General features: G+C 45.5%; 1 protein-coding gene across 1 annotated transcript in view; it reads left to right on the top strand.

Moving 5' to 3' along the window:
• The window catches only part of LOC138285684 (carboxypeptidase O-like), a 237326-nt gene that overhangs the window by 110046 nt on the left and 114743 nt on the right, over positions 1-12537 (top strand). The window lies entirely within an intron of this gene.

Below are 12537 nucleotides of genomic sequence, written 5' to 3'. Positions count from 1 at the left end.
GATGATTACTTTTTGTTTTAATAACCTAAACATTGTTTATTGGAATTGTTGTCTTAGCTGCCTGCCAGTGCATACATTCGTCTATTTATCTAAGTTGATATGAATATCTAGTTATTTACTAATCATGTATTATTGACACCGTGTCATCATTACGAAACAACCTGTGATTCTTTTTTGGTTCTTCCCCGGGTTTTCTGAGTATATAGCTTCCACCATTGTCAGTACAACTAATAAAGTGATAAAGTATTGTTTTTTAATAATTCTGGAGAAAAAAAATGGAATGTTGGCCAACCAATTTCCCCTATCTACTCGATTTCATGTTTCACCCGAGAATGGATGACTCGTGTAGGGGTTATCTCCAGCAGAGGAAGAATAGTTAATCATGTCAACGAAATAGACTACAAATTTGGCTAAGTTATAGATATCACATTTTAACATTTGTGTTACCACAATCGCTGTTTGTAGTTCGATTATTCCACTGATGTTTCCCTAATTGTCTCTTAGATAAAGAGAAGGTCATTTTTAGTGAGAAGCCTTCCAAACTTAATGAAAATGATTGCTCGTTTCTGAGCTCTTTCTACCAGTGGCGGCCGGCAGCTTTGGGAGGTGGGCGGGCGGGGCACACACACACACACACACAAACACACACAGACTCATTCTTTCAGACACGCACGCTCATCCATTAACAACACTCATTCCATTCAAACATGCACGCACGCACCAAACATTCATTTTACAAGATCACACACATTCATTCTTTCACACACGCACGCACGCACATCCATTAACAACACTCATTCCATTCAAACCACGCACGCACCAAACATTCATTTTACAAGATCACACACATTCATTCTTTCACACACACACGCACGCACATCCATTAACAACACTCATTCCATTCAAACATGCACGCACGCACCAAACATTCATTTTACAAGATCACACACATTCATTCTTTCACACACACACACGCACGCACGCACATCCATTAACAACAATCATAACACTCAAACATGCACGCGCGCACCAAACATTCAATGTAAAACATAACACACATACATACACACACACTTACCTTTAGCCTCCAAGTCCCAGGAGGATTGGGACTGCTGCCTTCCCTCATTGGCTGACCTGAGGTCAGCCAATCTGGGAAGGCAGCAGTCCCAGCCTCGTCACAGAGTGGGATGGGGTCAGTGAGACTGCTGACCCCACCCCACTCTGTGACGAAGTGTCAATGATTGACACTCGCCCTGGGCGCTTCAGGGCTTAAACCTGAAGCGCCCAGGAAGAGTGTCAATTGGTGACGCTTTCCTCGTCACCAAGGGGAGGGCCTCAAGGCACCTTTGCTGGGCCGAGGAGGTCACGCCCATAGGAGCTGTGATCTCCTCAGCCCAGCAAAGTTCAGCTCAGGCAGCCAGGAGTCTGCGCAAATCGCGCATGTCTGCTCCTGGCTGCCTGACCTGAACATGAAGAGTGTCTGTCAGGCTGACCTTTGTTCAGCCTGACAGACACTCTTCATGGGGTGGGGGAGCGTGGCCCCTCCGCCCTAAAGAACAGGCCGCCACTGCTTGCAAGGTGAAAATGTGGGGAACTAAACTTCCTATATTTTCGGCAGCCGACCCAGGGCCTTTAGCGAAGGTTTTAGGGTTAGCATCTTTGGACCGTCCAACATGACCCTATTGCAAATCGTTGTTCTTGGTCCATGAGAATTAGATGGACTGATAATGGGTTATGCTTATTTTTGAACCTATGTTCCTGTCATGCATATTGTGTCAATCTTAAACATTGATTTAATACATATTAATTTAGAATCTCTTTCTTGCAGGATAGTTACTTTTTGGCAGCATGTTTGACTTTGTCAGCCCATTTAACCCACAAAGGGCACTCACGGCTATTAAGGTTGCCAATTGTCCCACTCTTCTGGAGTTTTTGCTAGTCTGTGTTATTTCTGATGCAGGTGTTGCAATTGTCTTCTATTCCTCTAAAAATATTTTCTACCATCCTCTTGTATGGCCATGTTTTCAAATCAACACAAACTAGGATGACATCATGGCTCTCTCTGATGTTTGTCAGCAATGACTCCAGTTGTAGCATAACTATTTTACAAGTTCTAGTTTAACTTTATACCCCCACCCCTCGAGATACAAAGATGCAGATCAATAATCCCCTTTTCGGTCTCGCCATGTACCTCTGAGTCGACGGGAGATGATATCTCTTAAAACCAACCATAGGAATTTTGTTAATAGAGCAGATTTTATGAACACAGTAAATATCATAATCTTCAATGAATGTTATTTTCTTATTATACCTGCAGTGTTCCACAACGCAATCGTTCATGGTATGCTTGAGGAAACTTTGGAACTATTTCCTTGTTTCCAAAGATGCCTGCTTGAAGGTCATGTACTAGAACAGAAACCCTGTGTATGCCTATTTTATCAACCAGCAAGGCCAGCAGCTACCCAGCACCTCTCTCCATTATGTTTTCTTTCTGTTTTATCTTTTTGTGTCTTGCAAGATAATCTCCTTTGAGTCATATGAATGATTTTTTAATTTTAATTGTGCTAGTTTCTCCTTTGATAACAGTTGTGTATTTGGGCCATTTAGAGCTCTATATTATACTCTTTTTTATGTTGTTATTCTGCTCATTTTTTCCTTTTGTAGGTATTATAATGATTGGATGTAAGGTGTTTAATTTAGATCCAATTGTTATGCCCCAATTTAGAAAGGTGTTTTTCTGGGAGGATATTTCATCCACTGTGGCCTTTGAGGACCACACAACTTTTGTTAATTCCACTTGATCCCATGGTCAGTGTCTCTATTTTTTTAAATCCTGACTACAAGAATATCTTGCGAACCTATGTGATTGAATCCTGGAATTGCTTTTATCAATGTTAGTATATTGCCTTTATAGAGAATATCATTTGGTTAATGCATTTGGTACATTAGAGAGAAAATAAGAGTTTGATTACGCTAATTTTCTGGGTAGATTTTACTATCCTGTATGAACCCCAGATAATCCCTGCTGTTCATCATTGAAAGATTGAAAGTTTTGGTGGGGTATCAACATACTTGCATTTGCACGTGTTTCATGATTTTTTTGTGGTTATTTCTTTCCAATTATGGCCTTGTTCTGTACGTCTATTGCACTGATTGCTATTAAATCTTTTCATTGCCCAGGTTGTTATTGGTCCCACATTATACTGCTCATTTCTCCCTACATTAGAGAGTATTGCTTGAAAAGCTTTTGACCTCAAACTAGTTCAGGAGCTCTGTTTTATTTGTCTAAGTGGACCGTCAATAGTTGATGCTTCCGATGCTTGTCTTGTTTGAATATACTTAGGCCCATATTTATACTTTTTGATGCAAAACTGCGCCAACGCAGTTTTGCGCCAAAAAAATTAGCGCCGGCTAACGCCATTCTGAAGCACCATGCGGGCGCAGTATTTATTGAATGACGTTAGCCGGCGTTAGCCGCCGGCGCTGTCTGGTGTGCGTTAAAAAAAACGACGTACACCAGGCAGCGCCGGCGTAGGGGGAAAATGGCGTATGGGCGTCCACAAATGGTGCAAGTCAGGCTGAGGCAAAAAATGTGCCACAACCCGATTTGCGCCATTTTTTTACGATGCCCATCCCCCATAGAAATGACTCCTGTCTTAGCAAAGACAGGAGTCATGCCCCCTTGCCCAATGGCCATGCCCAGGGGACCTCTGTCCCCTGGGCATGGTCATTGGGCATAGTGGCATGTAGGGGGGCACAAATCAGGCCCCCCTATGCCACCATTTTTTTTTTTTTTAAATACTTACCTGGACTTACCTTAATGTCCCTGGGGTGGGTCCCTCCATCCTTGGGTGTCCTCCTGGGGTGGGCAAGGGTGGCAGGGGGTGTCCCTGGGAGCTTGGGAGGGCACCTCTGGGCTCATTCTGAGCCCACAGGTCCCTTAACGCCTGCCCTGACCCAGGCGCTAAAATCCGGCTCAAATGCGGGTTTTTTAGACCCGCCCACTCCCGGGCGTCATTTTTGCCCGGGAGTATAAATACGACGCATATGCATCGGAGTAATTTTTTAAGACGGGAACGCCTACCTTGCATCTCATTAACGCAAGGAAGGTGTTCACGCAAAAAAATGACGCTAACTCCATGAACTTTGGCGCTAGACGCGTCTAACGCCAAAGTATAAATATGGAGTTAGTTTTGCGTCGAAATTGCGTAAAAAAAAACTACGCAATTTCGGCGCAAACGGAGTATAAATATGCCCCTTAGTGCCATGAGTATCTTTAAGGAGCTCTTTCACTTGCTCATCAGAGAAATGTTCTTCTGTCATTCTGTCATTCCTGTTCTATGAGTTGCTGCACATAAAGCAGCACCTGGTAAATTGGGGACAATGAGTCCCTTTACCATACATTTCAGACGTGAATTCACAATGGAGTGGATTTGGTTAGGTTGTCACTGTCTCTTCAGTCTGAAATATATCCAGCAGCATGATGATGGTTCCAATGGTTCAGATAAGCTCTCGCCAAGTGAACACACTCAAGATGACCCCATGAAATGGGCCAGACATAGGGAATACAGGCTTCCTTAAATTCAAAGGGCAAGTGTGCAACCTTGTCTAGGCCACATCCTCTGTCTATCTCTTGGTCTATAGACAAATCAGGGTCAGGGGTAACACAGTAGCAGTTCTTCAGTGTTTGCCAATACCTTTGATGCCTTTGGTTCATTCCAGACCTTGGTGTGGTTTCTGTATGTACAGTCATATATGTATGAGAACTTCTAAAGTACCAGGCTAGCTGTAAAGCAAAATAACATTGTGCAAGGTTTTTTTCAAGATCATCTGGGCTACGGATCCTCATGAATTATGGGCAGGCTCCTACCTTGAGTCATCCTCCTTGCAGGTGTTCTCCAGCAAGGTCTTGTGCTTGTCATCAAAGCCAGGGCCATTGTGCTACTCTCTGGGCAGTATAATTATTCATCATCCAGACTGGAGGTAGCAGCATGACCTCCTCTGCTTCCCAGTCTTGGCGGCACAAAACTACAAGTCCACACCTTGGTACGTCAGCTTTCTATTTGCTGGCACTAAAAAGTTTCAGTATGAAGCCAATGACAAGTCAAGATTCTGGCTACAAAGACAACAATTATCAAAACCTGGGGCATTGCCAAGATTCCATTGCAGAACTACCAGCTAGATTGAAGTTCAAAGGCCTTTACCAACCAGCACTCGTTCCTTTCTTCTTGATTTGGGCCCTTCTGTGATTGAGATGAAGGACTGACCCGAAGTCAGACATGCCCTCTCACTTTTTGTTTGGGTGGGAAACTGCTTTCCTGGTGTCTTTTGCATTACTCTGAATCAGCACCCATCTTGGCAATGTATTGCAATTGCTATGCACCATTAATTCAGGACTTTTCCTCATTCTTTTGGATCAGAGGATAAAACAGACATGTAGACCCTCTGATATGTGATGCGTGGAGTTGCTTAGCCCCAGGTTCTGTATGCACACTTTATGTGGGGCGAATGGTGCCACAGGATACTATTGTCTCTTACAATAATACTTCTGTCCCTCAATCTTTCAACACCTATCTTAAAATGCTTGATACTTAGGAACCGGTGCCTATTACCACTGCTTCTTCTCATTCAGACACACCTACATGGAAGTTCTGTGTACTCTAGCATATGGTGTTAGATTGAAACCTAGTAAAAAACGTTAAAGGCTGGTTACAAGTTATCATTTGTTCCTGCGTCTTGATACAGGTTACTATATGACATATTGCTAGGACCTACTTCGACCCGCGCACCAATAGATAATAGACAAAAATGCATGATCAAAGTGTTGCTGAACTCACTACAAGTCATCAAATGGATGCTGTTCTGTTTTACAAAGTTAATGCCATATATGCAGATTTAAATGCCTTGCCCATTGGTTACATGGCTCTTTTGACTCATTACTTGTAGGTCCCTTACCTGGCAATGAATTCTGACCATCGTCTTGCATATTGTGCCACCCTCAGGTCACATATGCTACATTGTACCACTCCTTGAAAGATTCTATAGGGATTCAGCTGAATTTATAACACTTTAAATACAATACATACTTTACTTTGTGAACAAACAATTGTGCTCACTACTAAAAGTCAAAAGTGGTGTTCAACAGTGCTCAAGCATCACAGTGCTTTATGATAGGACTATATTTTTCTTCTACCACCACCGTAAACTACACGATTATGCAGGACTATGTAAAATTCACCCAAGGTGCCCAAAGCTATGTTCCAGTGGTGTTATGCCAAACAAGGCAATAAGGAGGAGATGTTACATTTGCAAAAAGAAACTAAATACCTTGCCTCATGCATAGCTCAATTCTGTTACCTAACTGCAGAAGACACCCTGTACAGGATAGTACATGTTTCCTCCTACATGGTTTCAGAAATCACAAAAAACATCTTTCAGTACAGGTTGAGATACGGATTACAGGGCTGGATTCTCTAACATAGGCCATTACATCCCCCATTATCTTTCCTCCTCTATCTACTAACTATGGTTTCATTGTTATCTTCAAGAAAGAAAAAATAGACAATCCTATTGGGCTGGTACTATCCAGACTCAAACCTTCATTTGTGACCCTTGCCTGCCCAGCAGTCACCCTCCTGTAGAACCTATGGAAGGAGGAAGCTTCGCAGGTCTGTAGCCAGTGAGCACAGTGCACTCCAGCCCCTGGTGCTGTTCCCTGAACTGAGCTCACATCCTGGGGCTAGCTCCGGATGCTAATTTTGCATTATCATTGGTTCCGCTCCTGTATCTTAACACAAGTTATCACCTGCCAGGAATGGGCAGCTACGTGCATTATGCCTTGGCACAGTATTTTAAACTGTCATTTTGTCTTGCTACACTTTGAATAGCCATATTTGTGCAGCTGTGCATACTGCATCAGATTGGGACTGCTTCTCTTGTATCTCAAATATTTTTCTGCAGCGTATTTTTCAGGATCCAGTTGTTACAATTGGTTACTGAAACATTCAATCACTCAATCAGTTATTTTTAGAGCGTGCTACGCACCCATAGGGTCTCAAGGAGTTGTGGGGTATGTCCTCAGGGTTCAGTTGAAGAGCCAGGTCTTGAGGTCCTTCCTGAATTGAGGTAGCAATGGTGACTGTCTGAGGTGGAGAGGTAATGTGTTCCAACCTTTTGCTGCCATGTAGGTAAATGATCTTCCTCCAGCCGAGGACTTCTGTATGCGGGGTATGGTGGCGAGCGAATGCTGGGAGGAGCAGAAAGGTCTGGAAGGGGAGTACCAGGTGATGCAGTGGTTGAGGCAGCTGGGCTCTCTAGGCGTGTATGAGGAGTTTGAAGTTGATCCTTTTATCGACAGAGAGTCAGTGGAGGTCTCTCAGGTGTTTTGTGATGTGTTCTCAGTTGGGGATGTTCAGGACAAGTCTGGCGGCAGCATTCTGGATTTGTTGCAGCTTGCTCAGGTTCTTCTTGGTGGTTCCGGCATAGAGGGCATTGCCGTAGTCAAGTCTGCTTGTGATCAAGGAGTGTGTCACGGTTTTGCAGCAGTCGCTTGGTATCCATCTGAAAATCTTCCATAGGAGTCGTAGGGAGTGGAAGCAGGTGGATGCGACGGAGTTGACCTGTCTGGTCATGGTTAACGCTGAGTTAAGGACAATGCCGAGGTTTTGTGCATTGTCTGTGGGGGGCCAGCTGAGTGTTGAGGGCCACAAGGAGTCATCCTAGGCTGAGGAGGAAGGTGCCAGGATGAGGATATCGGTCTTGTCGGAGATCAGCTTAAGGCAGCTCTCCTTCATCCATGCGGTGACTGCTTCCATCACGTCTTTGACATTCTTCTTGGCTGTTGAGAGGTTTTCAGTCAGGGAGATGATCAGCTGGGTGTCAACAGCGTAGGAGACGATGTTCATACAATAGTTCCTGACAATTGGGGTGAGCGGGGTCATGTAGATCCTGAACAGCGTGGGGCTCAATGAGGATTCTTGGGGTACTCCACAGCGGATTTCTGTAGGTTCTGATAGGTGTGCCGGGAGCCTGACTGTCTGTGTTCTGCCTGTCAGGAAGGGAGTGTATCCATCAAAGGACCTTGACGCATATGCTTTCTGTGTGGAGCCTGGCGCACAGAGTGTCGTGGAACACTGTATCGAAGGTGGCTGAAAGATCTAGAAGGATGAGGGCTGCTGTTTGGCTGTGGTCGAGGAGAGAGCGGATGTCATCTGTGGTGGCGAGCAGGGTGGTCTCTGTGCTGTGGTTAGTTCTGAATCCTGATTGGGAGATGTCCAGGATGTTGTTGTCCTCGATGTGTTGACGGAGCTGATTGTTGAGTGCTTTTTCATGACCTTAGCTGGGAAGGGCAGCAGAGAGATGGGGTGGTAGTTCTTTAGATCTGTTGGGTTGGCTGTGTGTTTCTTCAATAGCGGGCAGATCTCGCCGTGCTTCCAGTCCTCAGGAAGGTTGCTGACTCTAGGGAGCAGTTGATGGTCTTGCGGAGCTCGGGTGCAATCAAGGCACTGGCCTTGTTGAAGATGTACTGAGTGCAGGGGTCAGAAGGGGCTTTGGAATGGATGCTGCTCATGATCGAGTGAGTCTCGTCCATTGTGAGTGGGGTCCAGGCATGCAGGAGCCATGAGGGTTCAGTGGATCCTAAGGACTTCCGGGGATTTGGTGTTCCTCCAATTTTTCTCCAGCCTCCTGCAGGTACGCTTTGATTCCTGCAGTGCGGGGGTGAACCAGCCGTCTTTCTTGGTGGTATGTTTCCCTGTGGTCGTTCGGAGAGGATCTAGGTGTTGGCACAATCAGTGATCCATTTGTGGAGGTTGCATGCTGAGGTGCTGCCATCTCCTGTGTCGGGGTGGTGAGTTGCTGAGGGTGTTGAAGAGTTGCTCCTCTGTGGTCTGGTTCCATTTCCTGTGAGGGGAGGTTGAGTGGTGTAAACGTGTGTTGTAGGTATGGATATGGAAAAGTGGATGCAGTAGTGGTGAGTTCAGTGTCGCAGGGTTGAGTCGTCAAAGGTAATGTTGCTGCCGGCAGAGAAAATGGGGTAGAGAGTGTGTCCAGCGGTGTGCGTTGGTGAGGTGACCAGTTACTTGAGCCTGATTGTGTCCAGGTTCTCGAGTAGCGATGAGGTGTTGTGGTCATTTAGATCGTCGATGTGGAAGTTGAGGTCTCCGAGGAGTATGTAGTTGGTGGAGGCAAGTGCGTGGGGGAGTTATGAGGTCTACGATAGAGTCGCTGAAAGCTGGGCATGGTCCAGATGGTCTGTAGATGAGAGTGCCACAGGTGGTGGTCTTCGGGGTGGCGTGCACTTGGAAGTGGACGTGCTCCATGAGGGGGGAGAGTTTCTGTGTGCTGATCGTCAGTCTGAGGGTGGTCTTGTGGGTGGTGGCTATGCCGCCACCTGGTCTGGAGGGTCGGTCCTTGCAGAGCAGCATGTAGTCACTGGGGATGGCCGATGGAGATGTCTGGTTCGGATGTTGTGTTTGTCCATGTCTCGGTGAAGAAGGCGAGGTCCAGGCGGGTGCTTGTGCAGGGAGCGGACATTGAGGAGGATGCATTTGAGGTGGTCTGGAGGAGTTTTTGGCAGTTCTGCGGGTGTAGGTCTGGCATTTGGAATGCAAAGAAGGTGAGGTGGTAGTTGCGGCTTTAAAAAGGTCAGTGGGTGTCCTTGGTGGAAGCCTGGTGGCAGTTGATCCGAAGACCAGGGTTCTGTGCATGGAGGGTTCTGGTGTTGTATCGATGGATGGTGTGGGAGTCAGGGTCTGTGGCGCTGAGCACAATCCAGGCGTGGACGAGTGCAAACAGCCTTGTCTTTGGTGTGCCGCTACTTGTGATATCTTCTTGCACCCGCTTTGTGGCCACATGGCGGCCACCCTTAAGAAGGGGTAGAAGGGGAGAGCTGTGGCCACCATCAAGAAAGGTAGGGAAGGAGAGGGATTGGTCAGCTGGGAGGCGAAAGGGCAGAAAAGCGCTACGAGGGTGGGGCCACAGGGTCTCGCGCAGGAAGAGCGAACAAGAAGATGAAAAAGAATACAAACGGCAAAAAACAAACAAAACAGATAAAACGAGGAAAAAACAGAAAGACCAGACAAACGCAGATGGCCACTAGACCACCAGGGTGAGGTGCAGGCGGGTGCCTGCGGGTGGAGGCGGGCCTCGAACACAGAGCCCAGCAGGCTGTGTCAGTGGCAGTAGCAGCAGTGGCCACACCGGAGGGAATGACAGATGCTGGCCAAAAGGTCAGTGAAGTCGCCCCTCACTGCTCAGCAGCCACCCTTAAGAAGTGGAGGGAGGGAAGAGGGATTGGTCAGCCGGGAGGAGGGAGAGCGGGAAAGTGCTATGAGGGTGGGGCCACGGGGACAGCAGTGGCAGGGAGCGGGGAAGCATGGAAGCAGGGAAGCGCTCACACAGGAAGAGCGGACAAGAAGATACAACAGATTACAAATGGCAAAAAACTAATAAAACAGACAAAAAGGAGGAGAAAATGAAAAAACAGACAGACACAGGTGACTACTAGGCCACCAGGGATAAGGCGCAGGCAGGTGCCTGCGGGTGGAGGTGGCCTCGAACACAGAGCCGGCAGGCTGTGTCAGTGGCAGCAGCAGAGACCATGCAGGAGGGAGCGACCCAGCATACGAACACAAAGATGCCTTTGTGTTCGTATGCTTGGGGACAGCTGAAACAAGGCTGTGTTTTAGCACCTATTGCTCACATTCTACAACTTAGAGCCACAAGGTGAACTTGCCAAGGTTGTCCCCCGCCACATTTGTAGAAAGTGGCTTCTAATTACTTAATGTGCACAGACAATACCATCATTTTAGACAGAACTCCTACTCACCCCCAATCTCTCGTGTTGATAGTATTAAAATGGCCCTCAATGTAAAAATGTTGCAGGTGATGATTTTTGCTAGCAGCATAAAGATAACTCTTGCAAGTACAGGGGTTCGACCTTCTTGGCTATATCTAGGAGTTGGAAATATCAGGGTCCTGAGATTACTACATGGGTTAAGATATTTTTCTCAGTTCAAAATAAACTCTGGATGGGCTGATGTCCACGGTCTTTAGATTTCATTTCCTCTGAGCTGGGCTTATTTTGGCCCCTTTATTAAAATTTGTAATGCCATAATAAAACTAATTATTTAAGCACTTCGTTGTCCATTTCGTGTAAACAATAGATTCAGCCCTAGACTCATTTATTGATGTTTCTAAATATTTAGAGAAGGTGGGAAGTAGTTGGATGGTTTATTGTTCAAATTAATTAATTTTCAATGTCTGCACAATTGTACCTGCCCAGTTACTTCCCAGTAATAAACTGTGGAGGTTAGTAATATGGGCTAATATAATTTAGTACATGCACGTGTTTGATCAGTGATTCGTTGGTTTTATGGAACTTGAGTCAACATGGGACTGCTATTTCTATGTATTCTAAGAAGAATGTGTTTTTTCCTGGACCAAGGGTGAGGAGGAACTGAACAGATGCATACGGTCTGGCATAGTACAGGGATGCTTGCTTGCCCACTGATGAGGACATGGACACATTGCCATTCTTGTTATCTTTATTTCCAACACACTTTGAACCTCCACTGGAAAACAATTGGTGGGTTAAAACCGAACATTGCTATCATTCCGTGTGGCTCGCTTTTAAGCATCGCATCGATATTACTAACATGTTCTTCATATATGGAATTCAAATACCTTGCTGTCCGAGTTAAGCTGAATGATGATTTCGTCTGAAAAAAAAATGGAATTTTTAGGACAGACAGATAAATAGGGGTGAGTAGGGGAACATGTCAGTTACTGCTTATAATTTGCTTATTTTCAAATTATTCCAGTTCACATTGATTCAAGATTTGAATCGCTATTCAATAGCTTTTTAACTCATTTTCTGGTGCACAGACCACATACGTCCGAGCTAGCAACCCCATTTGTAAATTAAATAGGCACCTTTACACTATGGAAAGATAATACGCTTCTCTTTGAGGATCTTAAATGTGTGGTTGGAAGCTCCCAGTGCCTCACTTTAACTCTATTGAATGACATGTCTGTCTTGAACCTGGAACTACAGACGTCTGATCCCACAAATCTAGCAGGCCACTTGCTGGATCCCATCTTTTTGATGCCTAATTTAATTTCTGCCATGCAGACCATCCCTCTCTCCTGGACTGACCATTTGACAGGACCATTTAATATCAAGATTCCCTGGAGGCAAAGACTCAAAACAGCTTTCAAAGAAAATTGAAAAATGGCAGTCCCCCAGCTACGACCACTGCCTAAGCAGGTTTACACATAGCTACTCCAAAAGCCTTAAGTGAGATCAACTCAAATGAACAATACGAGTACTTCCACACCTCCCTCTTCTTCCAGAAACAGAATCCTCCACCTTTGAATTGGAAAAATAACCCATGGTTGTCTCCTGAACTTCAAAATCTCAAACTTGTAGTATGGAGAGCAGAAGATCTCTCCAATTACAAAATCAAAATAAAGGACGCTAAGTGAGCCTTCTTCTCTGAACATCATAGAACTGCTCCTAACTTAGCCGAAGAACAA

Source organism: Pleurodeles waltl, chromosome 3_1, assembly GCF_031143425.1.
Source record: "Pleurodeles waltl isolate 20211129_DDA chromosome 3_1, aPleWal1.hap1.20221129, whole genome shotgun sequence".
Classification (NCBI taxonomy): Eukaryota; Metazoa; Chordata; class Amphibia; order Caudata; family Salamandridae; genus Pleurodeles; species Pleurodeles waltl.
The sequence above is the reverse complement of the archived record's forward strand: the minus strand, read 5'-3'. Positions and strand labels throughout refer to the sequence as shown.